Raw genomic sequence first — 22,570 nt, 5'->3', positions numbered from 1 at the left:
CATATGAACTATTTTGGTTTAATTTTTGTATAAGGTGTCAGGTTTAGTTTGAACTTTTTTGTTTTCTTTTTGCCCATGGAAAAAAGGGAAAATTACTCTAGTACCATTTATTAAATGTACTCATTACTCTAGTACCTCATTACTCTAGTACCATTTATTAAAAACACTATCCCTCCTTCATTGCATTGGTTTTGCACCTTTGTCAAAAATTAGGTGGTCATGCTTGTGTGGGACTGTTTCTAGGATTGTATATTTTGCTCTTGTTGCATAAAGTGTTTTATAAATGTAAATTAGATTCTATTTGTTAGTGAAGTTGTTCAGTGCTTCAATATCCTTGCTGGATCTTTTTCTAATTGTTCTATCAATTATTGAGAGAGGGGTGTTGATGCCTCCAACTATAATTGAGGATCTGTCTATGTGTCTTTTCAGTTCTATCAGTTTTTGCTTCACATATTTTGAAGCTCTTTCGTTGACCTTTGCCAGTGGGCATTGGGGTCTGGCTGTATTTTTTTTTTTTTCCTGCGGTGTTTGTAGTCAAATGATTATTGTCTAAAAGTTTTCTGCCTTGTTAGGCTGCTTCTTTCTGGCTCTTTTGGACACAGAGAAAAAGCTTTTGTTGGGGTTTCTATTGTCTGAGCCCTTTGGTGTTCCCAGGTTGGCAACTTCTTCATCTCGAGGTTTGGGATGATTGAGGCAAAAGAAAACCCATGGAACTTACAACTGCATTGTTCTTCAGGCCATGAGGTTCCTAGCTGTTCTGCCTTCTTTTCTTCACCTTTCAGAATCTTTTTATATGCTTGTTTTATATATAACTTTTAGGGGTTTTAAGTTGTACTTGGAGGAATAGGGAAAAATATATCTGCTTCAGCAATATATTTTTGTAAAATAAAATACTGTAATAAAAGATATTGTTTAAAATTGTAAAGGGTTTTTTTAAGTATAAGTAACATATAAACACCTTTATATAATAGATTTTAAAAAGGTGATGAATATCTTTAAAGACACAGTTTTCAATACTGCTTAAGCTTTTAGGACAAAAATAATGTATCATTGACCTATGTTTATCCTATGATTCTGGACCTTTTCCTCTGAATATTGAAAATGCTCAAAAATCTTTAATATGTACACAGATTAAGCTACTTCAACCACATTTATCAAACTATTATGAAAGTATGACCTACAAACTCTTCCTCTATAGTAAGAGAAGTGGTACCCTTCCTTGAAGGCATTTGTCAAGTTTTAGTACAAATGAAACCTGAAATGGCATTTTTTGGAAGGAGAAGAAAAAAATATAACTTCTTTTTGATGCTGTTAATTATTTTTATTTTAACTGCTGATTATCTAGATTATAAAGTACAATCTGGATAAGGATATATGGAAAGAAAACATTCTGTTTTCAAAATGCTACTATAACACCTTTCAAGAATTCTACAAAATTTATTAAATAATTATCTTCTCATGATATTTAATAATTTTGTGTGAGTTTAGCACTAAACAAAAACATTCACCTTTCATGGTTACATACAACAATCAACAGAAAAAAACCAAGGCAGTATAAGCAAATTATTTTTTTAAATTATTCATTATAATCATCCTTTAAAGTGAATGCTTTTTTAGCCAATTTAGTCCAGGAATAGGCAAACTAAAGCCATGGGCAAAATGAGGCCTACTAGTTGTTTTTGTAAATAAAATTTTATTGGAATGAAGCCAGATCCATTTGCTAACATGTTGTCTGACTGCTGTGGAGCTACAATATCAAAGTTAAATAGTTGTGACAGAGACTACATTGCCTACAAAGCCTAAATGTTTACTAGCTAGCCTGTCATAGAAAAAGTATGCTGATCCCTGACTTAATTGACTCATGAGTAAATTAATGTTGCCTTTCCCTAGATGACTTTTTCTAAAAAATTATGCCACCAATGACACTGTAAAAAGCAAGTGGTAGCATAGGCAGGCCAATTTGTACTAAAAAATCTAACTAACAGTCTATGATGTTTGGAAGCTCTTAATTCCATTAATTAGAAACTCACAAGAGTTGCAAAGTTTGAAGATTCTTTTTGATTAATCCCATTGATATTATTTACTATAGTACATTTCTAATGCTACCTCAACACAAAAATCACTTATGCTTTGTGAAATAATAAAAAATATTTCATCTTTGTTCTTGGTTCTAGGCACATAAACCCCCAAATCCTCCTAAAACAGTTCCTAAAACTCTTGGAATCTCTGGACTGATGAGTGTCTTTTGTATATTAATGATATGATTGGTGGCTGGGGGTTGCTAGATAGTTTCAAGATAGGGGCTGTTTGCTAGAAAGAGCAAGACATGGTTAGAGAGTTGGAACTTTCAGCCCCACCACCCAAATTCCAGGAAGAGGAGAGGGGCTAGAGGTTGAGTTTATGCAATTGCCAATGATTTTATCAAACATACCTATGTAATGAAATTTCCATTAAAAACCAAAAAATGAACTTCCAGGCTGACGAACACATCAAGGTGCTAGGATGGTGGCATGCTTGGACAGTGAGTGCATGGAATTTCTAGAACTTCCACGCTCCAACCCCCATACCTTGCCCTACGCATCTCTTCCATTTGGCCATTTCTGAGTTGTAAGCAACATGTTATACTGAGCCCTGCAAATTATCAAACTTCTAGGAGGGGTTTGTGGGCACCACTGACTTTGTAGCCAAGTCGGATGAAGGTGTGGGTCATGTGAAGACCCAATGTGACTGGTGTCTGATGTAAGAGCAGTCTTATGGTACTGAAACTTTGAGTCTGTGAAGTCTGAGGCTAACTCAGGTAAAAATTTTAGAAGAGGAGTTTTCTAAAAAAAAAAATACCATATTTTCAAAAGAATAAACTTAAAATGAGTTTATTTCTTATTACAATGAAAAAATAAATTATAAGCAATGCAAAAACATTTTTATCCTTTTATTAAAGAAGGGAAAATTTAATAGTTCTATTTATTTATGATAATATATATGTGATGAATAAAGCAGTGAAAAAATCCTATTTCAATTTCAAGGCTGAAAGTATTAAAGTATTAATCAAATGCACACATGAGAAGAACAAAACTTGGCAAAATTCTCCATCAGACTATTCCATTTACTCAACAATCATTCTTTTTGCCAAGGTAATGCCCTTCAAAACCAATATTTTATTATCAACTTATTGGTAATTTATAAGGTATATATTTTAATGAAACTTTGGCTTGCTTAACTGAAAAATAATGCATTTTGTTCTCTGTTGCTTTAATAAATCATTACAGAATGGTAAGAATAGACAAACATACTCAATGGAGTATCATTTTCAATATTAAGACTATTTACTTCCATAACTTCCATTAATAACTAAAGGACCTCAGAATTCTCTCTCTCTCTCTATTTCTATCTTTATATATGTATTTGGCTACATATACATCTATATGTATCAAATAAGAAGACTGCAATTTCAAGTGACTAAATTGTTGCCAAGTGTTGTTATTATTCCATGTATAAAATACTTATGAGGTAGGGAAGACAATCTATATGATTTTCCTAATGTCTATTTAACTTGCAAAAAATCCTGTAAAATCTAAATTTGCCAAAGATGTTTACTTTGCTTTTTTTCATTTTAGTGCCTTCTCTTTATAACTTTGCTCGACAGATTTTTTTTTTTGGAGTTTTATAGATAACTTCTTTCTGTTATCCTCATAATAATAAAAACTAGAAATTAATGTCTCTCTGAATGAATAAATTTACTGGATTTATTGATTGAAGGTCTATGGCTGAGTCAATTTGTCTACCTCGATATTTGTTCTTTACATTTTCCTTGATAAAACTTGAGGGTTCACTTGGTATATGGCTACCTGAAATGAATACCACATCTTCTAGATCCCCTTAAAGCTAGTCTTTTTTTTATGTTAAAACTTTCAGAAAATAATTATAAGTAGAATATGTTGTGTCATCTTTCGGGAAAACCTCCTTAAAAGATGGCTGGAATGGGCTTTTTGTCTTATTTTCTTCATCTTACCCTCCATTGTACTTTCTGAAATATGAGTATAATGGCTGAGCTCTGTTCTCCATGCCAGACCATGAGGACTAGGGCCATATCCCAGGGATAGAGGAGGTATGAGTTTGATGGAGTTTGCATACCTAATAGGTATGGGGAGTTGTGATGCAGATTGAGTATCTGTTATCCAAAATACTTGGTACCCGAAGTGTTTCAGATTTTGGATTTTTTAAGTTTTTGGAGTATTGCATTATACTTATTGGTTCAGAGTCCCAAATCTGAAAACCCCAAATCGAAAATGCTCCAATGAGCGTTCCCTTTGAGCATCATGTAAGCACTGAAAAAGTTTCAGATGTGGGGGCATTTTGGATTTTGTATTTTCAGATTTGGGATGCTTAACCTGCATTAGATCCCAGTTGCCTTTCTCTAGATTTCTCCTGCATAGGAGAGAAATGAACTAGTTTTTAGTTTTTTGTTTTTTGTTTTTTTTAATTTCATTAAAGCTTCTGTTATTCTAGTTTGAGTGCATGTGTGTGTGCACATGCATTTGAGAGATACGCTGCCTTACCTAATAAAACTCCTTTGCCAAGATTATTATGCAGTGTAAACAAACACAAATATTTAATGCAGAAACAATGAATACAGTTTCAATGAATCTCCGAAACACTATACAAAAGTTCCAAAGAAGTATACCAGGACCAAGAAAGCAAGGCATTGTATTTAACTTCTATTAAATTGGTATCATTCCCCTTACATCTTATGTGGAGTTCAATTTTATAACTCAGAGAGAGACTTTCAAGAAATATCTGTCTTGCTTAGATGCCAAATACATATACAAAATGAGAATAAAAAATGGTCTTGAATGTGTCGTGAACTGTAGGGTGATCTACATAATAATACTTTATCACTGGAGTTCAATTATAAATGCTTTGATTGAAGAAGAAAAAGTACTTTTTGAGAATGGGTTGGTTTACCCTTATCTCTACTGATAAAATTTCCTGAGCAAATGTCTAATTCCTACATGATTTTGTGCCAATATAGATTCGGTGAAGATAAAGTACATATAATTAGATAATAGTAATTTTAAAATGTCAATTAAACATTGTTTTACAGTTTGCTATGAGGTTTTTATGGAGCGAGAGAAAGAGAGAGAGAAGAAGAGAGAATTGATATATATAGTTCAGGGAATCTTCACTCATATTCCTATCTTTCCCCCCCAAATCAAATATATAATCTATTGCTCTCATGTATATTACTGTGTGGCTACAAAATGTCATTTTGATTAACTGCCAGTATAGCTTTGAGAAAGCACAAAATAACATATTATATATCAAAATTTGAATGTGGTAATTCATAGTTACAAAAGTTTCTAGAACATTTCATGATATATACATTAAAGTGATTTGTTTAACTTTATTTAACAGCAATATTTGGAAAAGTAGTATTGACACACACTTAAATAGTTTTAATTTCCCAGTTATGCCCTCAAGGTGTTTGATTTATCTCTCAGTCATTATGTCTACAATTCTATAATTAATGTCTGCCACTAGATAGCAACATTCAGTACCTCATTCGTGAAATATATACTGACTATCTACCATGTGCTAGCACTATTCTGGGTACTGGGGTACAAAGTTGAAAGATCATAATACTCCCCTTCAAGAATGTTAGAGCCAGAGTAAACAAAGAGAGATTTTGAAGGTCAACTATCTCTAGGCATAGAAGATTACAACAAGGAAACAATGAAAGAATTTGATCATACTCAGGAAAAGAGGACTTTTTATTAAAAATATAATAAACTAGAAAGAATACTAATGATTTCTTAATGCTTTTTCTTCATTACATATAATAGCTTTTTGACCCAGAGGGTGCTTTTATGAAATTGAATCCAGCCCACGTGTTTTACAGGTGAGGAAACCAAACCTGTGAGAGGCTAAAATAAAATAGTTGCTGAAGGTCTTCTAGCAAATTTCACGGTAGAGTTAAGAACACAGTTCAGTGGGCCTGATTTCCACCACAGAGCTGTTTAGGTAGCATTGGGCTGCCATCCTCCTGTTCTCCCATCCACTCGGCAAGCGCTTACAAAGCCTCTTCACTGTATCAGGTACTCTACTAAGATGAAAACAGTCTAGGTGGGAAGTAGAGAGAAAGAAGAGAGAAAAGATTTCTAGAATGTTTGGGAAATTGGAGCTCTGAGATCAGATGACTGATTCATTGCGGGGGAGTAGGGGAGAGGAAGGAGTGTAGAATGCCTTCCATATGGGTGATTGCCTCCTGGTGCACAATGCAGTCAATAAAAATGTGTTGAAATGAAAAATACGAGACATGCTAGATTTAAATAGATACAGCCTCTGCACACAGGTTCCCCTGCCATCTCCCTCCCGAACCTAAAAAAATTCGCAATTACTTCTAGGCAGTATAATACTCTCATTTATAATGCATTGGTATAGTTCACCCTTGAGAAGTCACCTTTGCTGAAACTTCCCACTGAGCTAATTACCTTAACTTGCTTATGATGATTACTTTAGACAGGACTTTCTTCTTTTTCTTTCTGTACCTTTTTATTATGCTTTGAGTAGAAAAAAGAAATCACAAACCAGTGTTTTAATAGTCACTATAAGGATCTCTGTTGAAAGTCCGTTTGTTGAGATTTAAATCCTGAGAGCATATAAGATTTAAGAGATTGAATGTGATTATGAAAATTCAGAGTTAATCCGCTTTCCTTTCCATTGACTTTAGGATGGAGAGTTTCAAATAAATATGGAGGCTCACACAGTCATTGGCATGGCAGAATAGCAGCTGCCTTTCAGGATCTGGAAATTTAAAGATTTAATAAGGTTCTTATAGGACTGGGGTTGATGTTGGTGCTTGTAAACCTTTTCAAATTAAGTGCTGAAGCAGGTAACACACAGACCTTGATGGCATAAAGGAGCCCTGGCAATGAGCCCGCGTGCCTAACGAAGTGTGTTCTCCTGTGGCTCTGCCGGCTGCTTGACTATGAATTACTAGCTGGCCTGCCCACCCTCTGCCTGGGCCCTCACAAGTCCCCATCCTCTACCAAGACAAGCCTGTGATTGATTACTCTCTGCTGGGGGGATCTCCTGTTTCTGGCCCTGCCAATGATTTGCCTGGTTCTGACATTATCTGCACACATCTCTCATGAGCCCAGGGCTGCCCAGACCTGACAGCTGCTGCCCAGTAACTCCTCTCCAAAGGGTCTTGCTCACAACATCACCTGTGCCAGCCTGATGTGATTAATTTCAGGTGTCATAATTTGGCTTCCTCTTAGAATCTAGCCTCATGCTTTTTAAAGTCATTCACAAACAATCCATTCTCATGACAGCGTCATTCTTTTTCACTATAGATGGCTGCTGCTACACACTTCCAAATATTCTCTGAGTTTTATGTTTTACTATTATCCCCTAGATTTTGATCTTGTGTCATTCTAGTAGATACAATCCCAGAGAAGGAATGTGATTGGCCCAGCTAGGGTTGGGGACCCACCTCTAAAGCAATTCATATGGCCAAGGCCAAGGGTACTACAATTGCCCCAGGTTAAATTAGATGCCTGTCCCTTGATCTGCCATTTGTAACCAATGAAAAAAGACATGAAAGAAATAGAAGGGGTTGATTCAGGAACAGAGGTGGGGGGGGGTTGGCAAATAGGAACGTAAACATTTATACACACTATAACCTCAAGTCCAAGTATGAATTTAGTCTACAGATGTGAGCCAAAATTAAAAATTGTAAAGAATAAAGGACACATAGAGACAAATGTCCCCAAATCTCCATTCCATTTGCTCTTCACCTAAACATATAAGTAGTATCGCAAAGTCAGAAAGGTAATTTCAGGAACGTTTGCAGGTATGAGAATATGAGATATCTAATGGCCATCTGTTTGGCAGACCTTGTTTTAAAAAAAAAATTTAATCTCAAGTTTGGCAAGAATCAAAAATTATGCCACAGCAAACATTTTTTTTTTATTCAGAATATTACACGGATACAAAGTTTTTTGGTTATAAGGATCACTTTTGCAATGCTTGAGTAAGGGTTATAAGTGTGCCTGTCACTCAGATAGTGTTAATTATATGCATTAAGTAGGTTTTTGCCTATCCCCTCCCCTCCTCCCCTCTTCCTCTGATTGATTCCCGTTGAGTTATACTTCCCTCTATGCATATGTGTGCGCATCAGTTAGTGCCAATTTAATAGTGAGTACATGTTCACAGCAAACATTTTTGATTATCTTTTCTGGCTTAGATATGGTGTTGGAAATTCAGGGAAGACAGAGACTGGGGAAGACACACACATGCATGTAATTATAATGTATGGCACTAAGTGTGAAGGATGAAGTGCAGACTAGGTTCTGTGACAGCAGAGAGGACAGCACCTAATTCAAATGTTTTAGTGTGTGTGGGGGCACATGTGAGCCTATGGGTGAGTAGAGGTTGGGTGTGTGTGAGTGAAAGAGATCATGTGTGTATGCATGTATTTTGGGGGGTACCTGAGGGAAGTAACCTTCTCTGAATCTTAAAGGAAGAGTGGGAATTAATCCAAGAGAATTGAAAAGATTGGAGCAGAAGCTCACTTCAGATCAAAAGAAAAACATAAAAGAAAAACAAAAACAAAAGAAAAACATAGAAAAAGAAAAACATAGAAATGCTTAGGAATTTAATATATCATGATGTGTTTAAGGGACCATGGTGAGTTGAGAGTTGCTGGAATAGAAAAGAAGGAGGTAAGGCTGGAGAGTAAGCAGAGGTTTAGGGGCAGATTAGGAAGGTCTTCAATGGCACTGCAAAGAACTTGAACTTTTGGAGTTCATAGGAAACAAGTGAAAAGCTCTAAGCATGGATCATTCTAAGGGTAACATGGAGAGTAGATTTGATGGGTACCAGACTGTACCCAGGCACCTTATTAATTTTAGGATGAATTTAGTCTACCAGATCTCTTATCATTCCCAAAGAAGGGACCTCTGCAGAGGGAAAGCTCTGACCCCTTATAGGAAAAAAGGGAACAGATTAGGCCCAGGAAGGTATCATAAAGAGGGCAGGAGATAAACTGCTTACTCTTGTTGTCTACTGGTCTAACTTTAATCAAGTGTGTTTTCCAAGGATGAATTTGCTTATAAAAGGCATGTCTACTCCTTAATAGTACATAACATAAACTTTTAGCATAATGAGCATGCATAGATAGGTTTGTTTTATTTATATAATCAATGGACCCTTAATTGTCCTTCTCTGAAACTAATGCTCTCAAACTTCTGTAAAACATAAATTAAAAATAATAGTCTTTGAATTATTCTTAGATTGCTTCATGCAGTTTGATCTTCCCATCTAGGTCTTTGTATAGTTGGAATCTAATTGGATCAGACAATGCCTGAGGTTCCCTCCAGCTCCCCAGTACCACAGCTAATTAGCAGAAATTCTACTTTAATAATACAGTTACTGCAGGTCAAGAAAGGAAAGCAAAGCAGAGGTGGAAATCACAGCCTAATGAACACTGAAAAAAGATTAGAAGTGAGTTAAATTTCAGTGTGATAATTAATTACAGTCCAACAAGAACAAAATTCTATGAATATTGAGTAGTTGTAATTTAGCCTATATTTATTCATACAATTCTCTCCCCCAACATCACCTCCAATTCTGAGGAAGAAAAGAGAATATTTCTTTTCAATAATTCTTATCTCATTTATTGTCAAGATAAGCAACAATCTCCAGTCTGTGGAGATGTAATAATCAAGGTAACATTCAATATTTTACATAACTATAATTGCATGTACTCATTCATATTATAATATGTATCTAGCTCTTAATTACTTATTTCTATTTTGGAAAGATAATAGTTCTGGTTCAAAGATCTTGGCAAAAAATGGCTATACCATGACAGAGTATTTGGTATGAAAGATATTTTACATGATTTTTTTTTTCTTAAGAGAATAAAAAATTCAAAATATGTTAATTAGCTTGATTTACTCATTATACTATGTATACATGTATCAAAACATCACATTGTACCTCATATATATATATTATTTGTCAAAAAAAGAATAAAAGATTTAAAAATCAGGTGGATTCTGTACATTTTTAGGAGCAGCTATTATGTGTTTGATTGTTTCACTGTATTCTTTGGAATTTTCATAGGCCAGGGGGTTACTCACTCAGACAGCCATACAACTTACAGGGCGAAATTTATGCCAGGTTTGAACCATATGATTGATGGTTCTATACACTACAGCTTTGTCTCTTTTTATAAGTCTTAGAAGTTGGACAGATTTCATCCTGTTTCATGTATCAGGACAGGCAAAACAGAGGAGTAGCCTGAGAAATGACTGTTTTTCTACCAGGGGAGAAAAGAAATTAGTCATGATAAACTGTGTAGACTGGCAGAATAAGGCAAACTACAAGTATTCAAGTAATTTACACAGCCTAGAAAGGCAGAATAAGGCAAATTACAGTCTAGGCAATCACCACAGATTGAAGATTCTTCTGATCAAATTAATGCAGATTGGGCAGAGAGAGGCAGATCGAACAAGGAGAAACACAGCAATTGGGGATTAGGGGGAAAATAATCTTTAGTTTCGTAGATCCATTTAAATCAGGTAAGTGCCAGCAGCACACACGAAGCAGACTTGAGGCAGAGACAATTAAGGCCAAATGTCCACACACTTCTCTTCAATACACAGCTTCTAAGGCTCCTTGGAAGGGCCAATGTAGCTAATATTCTCGGCAGACACTTAACAGAAGTGATGTGTCACTTCTTGTCGCCATCAGCCAGTGTTGGCGTTTCCTCCTCGTGCCCTGCACTCCCCAGCCTGCTGCCTGACTGGAAGCAAAGCGTTCCGGGATGGCTGCCCACAGTATGGAAAGAGACTGAGTCACTGAGGCATGGCTTGAGGGAGGCCACCCAGGAGAACTGCTGATGTGATCAAGAAATGAAAGTGTGTTGGGCTAAGCCATGGAGATTTCAGGGTTTATTTGTTTCTTCAGCATAATCAACTTCACAATTAAGAGAACAGGATGTGGATGCAGCATACGGGTGTTTAAATCCAGTTTCCACTACTATAAGCTGTGTGGTTTGACCCCTCTGAGATTCACTTTTGGGGCCAAGAATCTTGTTATTAGAATGGGGCTTGGGGCAGGGCACAGTGGCTCACAGCTGTAATTCTAGCATTTTGGGAGGCTAAGGTGGGAGGATCGCTTTAGGTTGGGAGTTCCTGACGAGACTGAGCAACATAGCGACACCCCATTAATGCGAAAAAATTAGAGAAATTAGCCAGGTGTGGTGGGGCATGCCAGTATTCCTAGCTACTCAGGAGGCTGAGGCAAAAAGATTTCTTGAGCCCAGGAGCTATGAAGATGCCACTGCACTCTAGCCCCAGCACGGAGCAAGACCCTAAAAAAGGAAAAAAAAAAAAGGAGGAAGGAAAAAAAAGAATGGGACATAGAAAGGGTTTTAACCTCAGGAAATGAAATGAAATGTAAGTCCATACTGTGATGAGTCCCTGGAAATACTAAATTCTAAGACAGATGAAACTTGCAAGGACTCAGGTTTGGCTATTAGTTTCCTTCTAGTAATTTCACTTATTTAGCTGAATAGGCCATGCAGGGCACCTGATTTGGTAAAGAATGTAAGAGTCGGTTCCATTTTGTCTCTGAGTGAAGGCTATGATCCTCAACTCTGGCTACAGGTTAGATTTAAATTAAATCACAAAAATGCTTTGATGTCTGAGCCCAAAGCCAAATCAGTTAAATCAGAATCTCTGGGGACGAGATGCAAATATTGTTATATTTTTTAAGTCAACCTGGTAGTGCTAATATATAGCCAGAGTTGGGAATCTCTGAGTTGGTGTAACCAGAGGCAAACATTTCTATTGTTCAAAGGAGTCTAAAACTACCTAAGAGCTTTCTGTCCCAAAAGAAATTGGTCCAGGAGGTGACAGACAGAGCCCAAGGGGAAGAAACATCAGGTGGACTCAGACATGTGGGACTAGAAAAGATGCTTTTATTTAGTAGCATCAATTTCTCAGTGAAAAAAGAGATAGTGACTTAAGTCAAAACATTTTCATTGACAGAGATTACATAAAAGAAATATCATTATCAGTATTATTATTATTTTCTCAGACCTCATTCTGTTTCATAATCTCAGGCTACTAAATGTATTTAAAATATGGGAAGAAATCATAGGTTTACCAAAACGAATATCCAACATAGAAAACTTTTATGATTGGCAAATACATGAAACTAAGAAAACATTAACAAAATGTTACAGAAATAGGGACACTGAACAATTGCTGGCAATCTTTTTTGTTTGTATGTAGCCATTAAAAGATACGTTTGACTATATGAACATAGGCAGATCAGCGCATCCCAAATGGGGAGAAAGTTAAGTTTAGCAACCTAGAAATTTCTAGATTGGTTCAGTCCCATTATTTATCCAATATCCTAGTCCATTGCTGACCTAACCCACATTCAGCAAGGAAGATCAATTTCCCACCAGATGTGAGTGAATCTTAATGGAAAGGCATACGTTAATTTCCTTTAGTCATTTATAACTGTTACTCATAAAATTTCTCTGTTTTTGGACTACTAAGGCCTAGTGGAATGACATACTTAAAAATATCTGCTGGTATTGAAAGATGCTTCTTGGATGGTAACTTATTGATTATTTGGGTTTGACAATTTAGAAAGTTATTTAGAAATAACCAAATAACTAAGTTGTACTGGTTCCAGAGCTTTTTATTTTTCTTTACTTGAAATCAAAGTCAACTTCCTTAATCATTTTGACTAGCCCTTAAAACATTCTCACATTTGGTCAGATTTAATTTGCAAAGGGGCCCTTTCCCACCAATGTGCCTTCAGCAGGAAATCCAGATCATTAAAATTCCAGGGAACACCACCAATGACTTATTTTATAGAAACAGTTTTGGATTATGCCAATCAATTCCCCAGTCCATGATTTCAAAGATTGTTTCATCAGTCCTATGTTACTCAAGTCGTAGAACGTAAAATAAGCCCTTTAACAAGAATTTGGATTTGATTCTATAAGAAAGATAAGGTCATTTTTAAAAAGCAGATCAGCTAGCAAGAGTTCCAGGAGAAGCATGCCTACAAAGAAAAATAGTCATGGAGCCTTCAGCTCTGTTCCATAAATCTTGACCTTTATTTTTCCCTTCTGCTACTAGCAGATAGTTTGCTTCTTATATAGTTCCCTATGGAAAGTTCTAGTACCCTATGGGGCTAAGAAATGTAATTTGGTCTTTTACCATTTTTAAATTCAAGTTATTAAAATGCCATGGACTCAGTGAAGTATAGCTCATGTCCATATGACTCACCTCAAAAGGAGTCACACACACTGCCTCCTACAATGATGTCATAATCATGTAAAACTAATCATTGTTTTTATGGGGGACCAATCAATTTAGAATCAAGGCCCCTGTTATGTTGCAAAATGCCTACGGAATGTACATTTTTTTCTACATTGAAAGACAAATAAGCATTTCTCCTTAACAGACCCATGTGTAAAAATTTATCTTATGCCCTCTGTTGAATTAAAAATTCTGAACTGAGTCTTTAATTGAGGCCACATATTTCATTTATATCATATATTTTTATTTGGTTTGAAATTTCAAGAAGCTAAATTTGATGTCAGCTTCCCAAGATTTCTACCTTTTACATGTGGTAAGTTCTTGAAAAAGGGCGGAGGATGGGCATCTCTTCATATATGCACCTTCATAGATAAAGCACCTAGTCGAGGTGTTTTTCTAGGAGCTGTGGATACAGTGGTGATCTAGAAGGTGTCACAGTTGACCTCCATTGGGGGAAAGGCAGTTAGACAACAAATATATTTGATGTTTAAGATGTTAAGGTGTCAAAGAAGTAGTAATTAAAATGAGATTTGAAAGATGACTTAGTCAAGGAAGAAAAGAAAGAGTATTCAGGGTGAGGAAACAAACTGCAGGAAAGCGAGATAGTATACAGGTCTATTTTAAGAGAGAAAAGTTCAATATAGCTAGCGCTGTGTACAGTTTTGGTGGTAGGAAGGTGTCTGACTATTGGTTGTAGATGAAACCTGCTCATGAAAGCCCTTCTGAGCTATGGTAACATGGGGGTTGGAACACAAGGGGGTTGGTGGCAGGAACAGAGTTGTGTTTCACGAGGGTGTCAGGAGAACAAAAAATAGAATGCCAGAGGCAAGAATGGAGACAGGGACACCAATTGGGAGGCTGCTGTAGTAACTGAGGTGAGGAAAGGCATTGGTGAGAATAGTGACTGGCCACCAAAAAGATATGTCCACATCCTAATTCTCAGAACCTGTGAATGTTAGTGTATTTGGAAAGGGTTTTTGCAGATGTAACAAAATTAAGGATCTTGATGTATAGAGTTCATCCAGGATTACTTGGGCCCTAAATCCAATGACAGGTGTCCTTATAAGAGACACACAGGGGAGATGTGGCAGACAGAAAAGGAGAAGGCCATATGACCATGGTGGCAGAGGTTTCAGCATGAGCCAAGGAATGGCAGCGGCAACAGAAACTGGAAGAGGCAAGGAAAGTTTCTCCTCTAGGGATTCCTGAGGGCTCACGGCCCTGCCAACACCTTGCTTTCAGACTTCTGGTCCTCAGAACTTCAAGAGAACAAATTTCTGTTGTTTTAAGCTAGAATTTTTGGTAATTTGTTATAGCAGCCACAAGTAAGTAATATAGCAAAGTAAGAGACAGACACAGGAGGAAGGAGAGAACATGGTGCATTTGGGTCACTGCACAAGTCTTGTAGGGCAAGATCTAACAGTATTCTTGAGTGAGAAGCTGGAAATGAGAATGGACAGATAAGCAGAGGTTATGTTTGTGAAAGGCTGCTGGGTCTGAAAGCACATGGAATGCCAAAAGATCAGTGAGTGGATCACACTGGCTGGAGTAGGAGTATGTTTCTGAGCAGTAGGAAGGAAAAACTGGAAAGGGAGGAAAAATGAACAGGACACAATTATTTTTATGGCAGAGGAGTGGTCTATGGCAGTGTAGAGAGAGCAGGGGAGAGGGCTGGGGTGGGGAAATTTAACACCCTGTCCAAAATAAGGCAGTGTCTTAGCTTGCATGGCTAAAACAGTAGTTATTTATTTCTCACATTTATGGAGGCTGAGAACTCCAAGATCAAGCAAGGTGCCAGAAGATTCAGTTCTTGGTGAGGAGACACTTTCTGGCTTGTAGGCACTGCCTTCTTGCTGTGTCCTCATATGGCAGAGAGGAAGCTTTGTTTTCTTATAAGGGCATTAATCCCATCATGGGGTTTCCACCCTCCTGTCCTCATCAACCTAATTCTCCCTCAGCAGCCTTACCATCCTAATACTATTCCAAGACCATCACACTGGGGGCTAGGGATTCAATATATGATTTTGTGAGGACACAAACATTCAGTCTATCACAGGCAAGGAATTTAACTATTCATGCACTAGATGTGGGCAATGTGGGATAGAGAGTCAGCCTGGATGGAGCTCTGCTGGTCCTGAGAGAACCACCAGGAAGGGTAATGGGCTGCAAGAGGAGTGTCTTGAGTCTGTGTGGAGTGGATGAAGGATGGCCAGGAGGTGGCGCAGGGAGGAAGGGACAGCGATCACTTGTAATAGATGCTTTCAAGGCTTCCAGGCCAGCAGAGGAGAGGCTCTGTCTAAGTCCCAGGAGGGGCTATCAGAGGGGCTCTGCAGCTTAGGGCAGTAATTATTGGGAACTGAGCAAGAACTTTTCTTTGCCTCCATTTCTCTCTTTCCTCCTGAAGCTCTCCCACTGGTTGGCCAGCACTGGCAGGGAGGAACTGCTGGGTGGGATATGGGTGGGAAAAGAGAGTACTTGGCCACACCCTTCTCCCCCAAAGGCGGCACTGACTGCTGGCCCCAGCTGGAAGATGGGGAGAAGCCTTGGATAAAGTCAGAAATGTTTATTGACATTTTAGATGAGACATTTCTGAACCAGAGTGTTTTGAGACCTAGAAGACTTGAAGACAAAAAAGGAGCAGAAAAATTAGATGTGTCAATTTTCAGCCATCAGAAGGGAAAGCTTCCTGTGAAAAGGTCGTGGGGTAGAGTTGTGTTTTGCTTATCTATCAAGTGTCATGTTTGTTCCATGTACTGTTCAGACATTCAAAGAAAAGGACAGACATTTCCTCTAAGAAATCCTAGTGAGCTACATTTCTTCTTGGAACAAAATCAAGAAGATGGCAAAGGCCTGTTCTGCATAGATGCTTTTCCAATTCCCTAGTGCTAAACTTAGGATGCACAAATCGTGTGCAATGTATTTGGTTAGTTTTATCACTTCTTAAATTCTTAGAGAAAATTTTATGCAGAACTTTCTAAAGCATCACATACAGATTCCATTTGTTTTCCTGAGCCAAGAGAGGCCTCTAACAAGGTAAATATAAAAGACCCAGAATTGAGAACTGGAACTGACAAGGCTTTTCCACTCTGCTTACAAGGACTCTCTTTTTCCCCTTGGTTCACCACTTAATCTTTTGGTCTCATTTTCTTCATCTGTACAGTGGAGATAATGGGTCCCAATTTCATTTATGTTATCTTGATGGAAGGATTCCCATAGTTAGACTGAATGAAAACCTGACCAGTAATACCCACTTATCTACCTCTCTAAAGTGTTGCAGGAATTAATGACAGCCTGCAAAGCACACTGAAGATGAAGAGCACACCATGAGAGAGAGAGAGAGAGAGTGAGCTGATGAGTATTATTAAAAGTGTCAAAGGATAAGTATATTTTAATGAATGTGGATAGAAACATGTAGCATAGGATTGTGGCTTGCTTGCCCTAATGCCTGTGTGCCTTAGGGTAGAAAGAACTATGGATAATATCTGAGTCACAAATAAAAGCAATAAGAAAGTCTGACAATCCAAGACATGGATAATGAAATATTTTTTGCAACCTAAAAAGTTTCAGCCTAAAATTTTAAAATAAAGCACTGTTTTATGCACTAAGAATCTAATGAAATCAATCAATGTGTCTTGGAAATTTAGAATAGTGTATAAAGGAAGGCAAAGGACTAAAGACATATGTTCAGAAATAGAATCAAGGCAAAGAGATAAAAGATTCCCCAATTCAAAATGTAGCATGTACAGAATTCATTTGCTGTACATAAACTTCATAACTGCTTTTTTTTTTTTGGTCTTGCAAAAGGAGATGAAATGAATATATGAATGTTGCTTGCTTAGGAAGACAGACAGAAAAATTCAGCAAATTTGACAGGAGGAGCAATTAATAATTAGTTTGGTTGGTTACATTTATAGAGCAATAAGAGAAAAATAAGTTATTTATGAATTTAAACAATTTTAAAGAAAAAGTCACTGTTTCCTTCCTATGCACCAATTATTTCAGACTATGAACTTTCCAGCAAATAAAGAATAAATTTTGTCCTTTACAATTTCTCTTGGTCTGTGCACACATGAGAGTGGGATATGACAGTGTCCTTTTCTTTTAGAGGACTCTGATTCCTTGTATACATAAAACAGGTGTCCATTAGTCTAATTGTAATATATTTAGCTGCAAATATATTTTCTACGTCATACTGTTTGTCTCCGTGTTGTAATACACCAGTGAGTTATAGCTAATGCTAAAGAACATGCTAAAGACATTTCATCTAAGTTCTCTTATCTTTAATACTATATGTGAAATAAGTGGTACTCTACTCTTGTAGATGATGAATTGTTTGCTTTTTATTCCTTATTACATGCACTAGTTTATTTTTGCCAAAATGTTTGTGTTCTGCCCTATAGATGTGATCTGAATGGATTTGCTGTAGTCAAAAGTAACTATTTTATACTTGGTGGGACAAGGGAGCTAGGTGGGATAAGGAAACAAAAGTAAATGGAACTCACAGTGGCCCTACTATTATTTTCTCTCTTTTTTCCACAATGCTCAATTTTAGAACTGCATTGAAGTCCACAAAACCATCAGTCTCTATGACAACAATTCTGATTTCAGCAGAGTAATTTTAACACCATTAAAGCACTTGGAAATGCCATTATAAAGAAGAGAATATGTGAGGGCTTCATTTATCTAAGATATTAGTGAGATAATTTGGAATCTGTTCTTCAGTGGGGGACATACTTGCAAATATGTAAATTTTACTTTCTTTAGCCACTTTTCATTATTTAAAAAAGAAAGCAGCAATTTGAAGCATACGATCAAAATTAAATGAAAATTCTATTTAAAGAATATGCTATTGACTATTACATTTTATTGGTAAAAGTTAAAATATTATTAAACAAATCCTGAATAATTAAAATCATAGTCTAATTTCAGAATTAATTACAGGTTGAAAATTTTCCTGTTAACTCTTCTCTCTGAGACACTAGAACATTCCTATATACATGGAATTCTTCTGTTTTCTGATTTGCCATCTCATCTTGTTTCTGTTCACTTTTGTGTCCACAGTAGTTATCTGCCTGGAAACCTTATTGCCTGGAGACCACTGTGGAAGAACATCCCACTGCTCTGGCCTCTTAGAGATTTAAGACACCTAATGAGGAGTTGGCAGAAAGTCACAATAAAACACTTACGTGGATATTACCTATTTAGGTAATCCTAACAACTAAAGTATAGGATGCAAAGGAGAAAATAAATACCTTTAGAAAATTGTACAAATCCATACAAAAGGGAGATGGGATGAAAAATAAAAGCTATACTTTCTTTATGGGAGAACCTTTCAGATCCTCCCACACTATTTATTTATTCTGAGTTTTAAAACTATTCTAAAAGGCTTTATGAATTGTACTTTTTTTGTTTGTTTGTTTGTTTTTTTTTTATTTTGGCATATTATGGGGGTACAGATTTTAAGGTTTCAATAAATGCCCATTTCCCCCCCTCCCCCCAAAAGTCTGAGTCTCCATCATGACCATCCCCCAGATGGTGCACATCTCACTCATTATGTATGTATATACCCGCCCCCCTCCCCCCTCCCACCTGCCCAATACCCTATTACTGTAGTACCTATGTGTCCACTTAGGTGCTAGTCAGTTAATACCAGTTTTCTGGAGAATATATCTGGTGCTTGTTTTTCCATTCTTGGGATACTTCACTTAGTAGTATGGGTTCCAGCTCTAACCAGGAAAATATAAGATGTGCTATATCACCATTGTTTCTTAGAGCTGAATTGAATTGTACTTTTAATTGTATTATTTGTCTGTTCTCTTTAGCTCGAAGGAATTTTGAAGCAGTAAATTCAATAAAATGGTGTAAAGACAACTGTGTAAAAAGTCAACAATAAAGGAGACAAAATGCAGCTGTACAACATTCCATATCAACTTGGGGCATTCTGAGTGTGGTCCAAGTCCAGCACTTATTAATGGTGTCTGAGTATCTTACTGGATGCTGGCAGAATACAATGATTGATAAGAGACACTGAGGACAGATTTATAGGTGGTGGAAGGTGTGCTCTGTTTAAGAAGTTAGGAATATATTTGGGCTATATTTTGCATTTTTGAAAGGTGGTTAAAATAATTTTATGCTCAAAGGGAAACAAATTCTGTAAACTGCAAAATTTTACCAATTAAAACACCCCTCATCTGAAAGAAAATATGGCCCCTCTTTGCTAAACTTTTATAGTTTGATGCTATTAATTACACTTGGCTTTTCAAATGGCGCCTCATGGTCAGCAAAGTAAGGTAAATTATTTAGAATTAATAATTTAAATTATTAATCCAAAAAGTTTTATCCCTAAGCGTGTAAAAAGCAATAAAAGGCTGGGCGCAATGGCTCATGCCTGTAATTCTAATACTTTGGGAGGCCGAGGTGAGGGGCTCCCTTGAACCCAGGCGTTTGAGGTTACATTAAGCTACGACTGGGTCACTGCATTACAGCCTAGGCAACAGAGCAAGAACCTGTCTCTAGAAAAAAACAAAATAAAAGCCTGAGTTACCAATAACGATGTTCTCATACAAGTGAATTTAAAGAAAATTTGGAGACTTTGGGGAGGTGGTATGTTCCAGACAGTTTAAGATTGAGCTTTGATAACAGACAGACCTAAATTTCTGCCACATTTTACAATGTGGCCATTCATTGGCTGCTCAACCTTGCTAAGCTTCAATTTTTTGTAAGAAGAATATACATATTTATTGTATCTAGAAGGTTGTTAAGAGAATTAAATGAAAGCACGTATATAACCAGAGTCCTTGGAACATTAAGCACTTAATGCACATTAGCTATTATCCTTATCATTATTATCAAGTTAAATTAAGCCAATATGATCATAAAGTCCTGAGGCAAAGTTTATGAGGGCAATTGCAGAACTGCATAGCTAATCATGAGCTGCTGTTTAAGAAAATGGAAGGAAGTTATTATTTACATAACACCACACAAAGAGGACATTTTGGAGAAACTAGGTTAATATGAAAAAAACAAACAAAAAAGGTTTTTAATGCCCTTTGTAGGTGTGAGAGAAGAAATTGAGAGAAGGCTGCATTAAGGAACTGTTTTATTCTTGGGAGGTGTACAAAATCAAGGTCCTGCCCAGTTCTACCCTATCTCTGCTTTGTTCATCCTCTATTGAGGTGCAGTTTACATTAGTAAACTACATACACATTACGTGTGCTGCTTGATGGATTTGATAGTTTTCTGTACATGCCCATGGAACCACGACCACACCAATACAGACAACATCCATCATCTCAGCAGGGTTCCTGTGCCCATTCACTGTCGACCCACCACCCCGATCCCAAAGGCAATCACTCTTCTGTTGATGGTAGGAGGCTTCTGACTCCCTTCCTAATCTAAGTAAAGGACCCTTGAGAGATTTGAAGCCCTCATCCTCTTCCTTAGCTAAACTTGAATCCTCACCCATTAGTTTTACTTTACTTACATTTTAGGCCACCTTGCCTCTACCCTGCAGTCATCCTATCACCCACATACCCCTAATCCTAATTTGTCTGCATCATGACATTCTTTTGACATATGGGGGGTTTTCTCTCAAATATTATGTCAGTAAGGTTTCACTGAGTTTTTGGATTCACAAACTCTATAGTTCTGTCCTGTTTTTGAAAGCATGCTGGGCCAAGGCTAAGCAAGGAAATGGAAAATGGAGCTTTAACAATACAGGAAGGTGAATTGTAGGGGCAGCTAAACTCTCAAACTCAGCTTCCTCGAGTAAGGTTTTCTGGTTCCAATTGCAGAGTTAAGTCATGATGCAACAGCAGAACAAGCTCAGTGTTCTCCATGTGTTTTCATTGCCAGTATCTCCTGTGCCCTTAACCTTAACAGAGAGACCAGACTCAGGTGCCAATGCTGTGAATCCTTCCATTTTAGGAAAGAGAAACAGGCTCAAAAGGTGCCTTGACCTCTCTGGGTTCCTTACCCAGCCGAGGTGGGTGCCCACTGGCTAAAATGACCCAGGCCCCTCATTTGGCCACTGGTAACTCTACAAATATATGATGTCCCTGGCGACCAGAGGATCAACATTTATAGCTGATCACAGGAAAACTAGTATTATTCCTAATATCATCTTTTTTCATAACCACTAACAGCTTTGAGTTTGGATTTTTCCACTCTCTGTATGAAAATACAAAGAGTATAATAATGCCACTTGGAAAAAAAATCAAATAGTAGCTATGAAAACTCTCAGCCCATAGGTTGCTGTGATTTGCACTTGAGTATGCTGAAGGGTTCATTTTACTTTCGGCTTTAAAATTCACACTCGATTTTGACACATGAGACATATGTCTCAGTTCCTTACAGTACCAATCCTGTAAAAACAGATGACTCAGCCACCAGTTAGAACAGCATATTATTGCAGTATTCAACCAAACATGCCTTATGCTGACAAGAGAGGGGTTTCAAGTTGATGAGGCAAAAACAGCAATGTCCCATCTCAGAACATATGCTATACCGTAGTAAGTAAGCCAAATATAAATACCAAACAATGTTGTAGTGCAGAAATGTAATCCCTTAGAAACATTAGGTGTCTTTACTTTTCCCATTATTTGATCATTAATTTTAGAGTAGCTACTCTCTTAAATGAAATCTATCCTTACACAAATTTCAGAATTCAAATCTTCACATGAACCAAGAAACCAGGGGCTGATTTTTCTTAATGAGTTTCTCCTTTATAGCCAAAGCATCTGATGCACAAGAAAATGAGGTCAGTCCTAAGAAGAATGGCAATCATTTAATAGCAACGGCTGTTATCCAAAGAAGAATTACAAAAATAAATCAATTGGGGGCAATAAAATGTCAAAAAAAACCCCACCTTGAGTAAGAACAAATTAGAAATTAAAATACTGTTCATTTTCAAGTTACCAAGCAAACAGCTCAAAGAAATTACTGCACTTTCCCTTATGAGGGTTATGATAATATGACATCATTTTCTATCCACTGAGCATCACAGGATGGGTGCTGAGATATAGATATGACATCCTTCTAATTATCTTAACACCAAGCAGTGGAACCAGAATGGTATTTAGGGTGATTACTTCATTCAATACAGATTGATCACCTGCTATGTATTTGCTTTTGTTTTAGGGGTTTGGCATACAAAGAGTTGTCTTGTGGGAGTGCCAGATATAAGCTCTCAAAGTCACCACTAAATAAAAGTTACTTGT

General features: G+C 37.0%; 1 protein-coding gene across 1 annotated transcript in view; it reads right to left on the bottom strand.

Annotated features, from left to right (window-relative positions):
• The window catches only part of CYYR1 (cysteine and tyrosine rich 1), a 103,464-nt gene that overhangs the window by 15,548 nt on the left and 65,346 nt on the right, over positions 1-22,570 (bottom strand).

The sequence above is a fragment of the Microcebus murinus genome, chromosome 1, assembly GCF_040939455.1.
Source record: "Microcebus murinus isolate Inina chromosome 1, M.murinus_Inina_mat1.0, whole genome shotgun sequence".
Classification (NCBI taxonomy): domain Eukaryota; kingdom Metazoa; phylum Chordata; class Mammalia; order Primates; family Cheirogaleidae; genus Microcebus; species Microcebus murinus.
Note: the sequence above shows the minus strand (reverse complement) of the source record. Positions and strands in the feature narration are given on the sequence as shown.